Source organism: Nematolebias whitei, chromosome 19, assembly GCF_014905685.2.
Source record: "Nematolebias whitei isolate Nwh7 chromosome 19, NemWhi1, whole genome shotgun sequence".
In the NCBI taxonomy this organism is placed as follows: Eukaryota; Metazoa; Chordata; class Actinopteri; order Cyprinodontiformes; family Rivulidae; genus Nematolebias; species Nematolebias whitei.
This window is the reverse complement of record NC_056516.1, coordinates 38,946,031-38,946,414: the sequence shown is the minus strand read 5'-3', so window position 1 is coordinate 38,946,414 and position 384 is coordinate 38,946,031. Positions and strand designations below refer to the sequence as shown.

The following is a 384-nucleotide window of genomic DNA, read 5'->3' as shown; positions in this document are numbered from 1 at the left end:
CTAATTAACAGCTAAAAAGGGAAAGAGTTAGCTGAAAGTAGAAAAAAATAGCTAGAGGCTAAAAGTAAGAGAGGCTAATTAACAGCTAAAAAGGGAAAGAGTTAGCTGAAAGTAGAAAAAACTAGCTAGAGGCTAAAAGTAAGAGAGGCTAATTAACAGCTAAAAAAGGAAAGAGTTAGCTGAAAGTAGAAAAAACTAGCTAGAGGCTAAAAGTAAGAGAGGCTAATTAACAGCTAAAAAGGGAAAGAGTTAGCTGAAAGTAGAAAAAAATAGCTAGAGGCTAAAAGTAAGAGAGGCTAATTAACAGCTAAAAAAGGAAAGAGTTAGCTGCAAGTAGAAAAAACTAGCTAGAGGCTAAAAGTAAGAGAGGCTAATTAACAGCTA

The 384-nt window shown here is 34.1% G+C and overlaps 1 protein-coding gene across 1 annotated transcript in view; it reads right to left on the bottom strand.

The window, feature by feature from the left end:
* Window positions 1-384, bottom strand: part of nedd9 (neural precursor cell expressed, developmentally down-regulated 9) — a 47,086-nt gene that overhangs the window by 7,838 nt on the left and 38,864 nt on the right. The gene's annotated exons all lie outside the window — the stretch shown is intronic.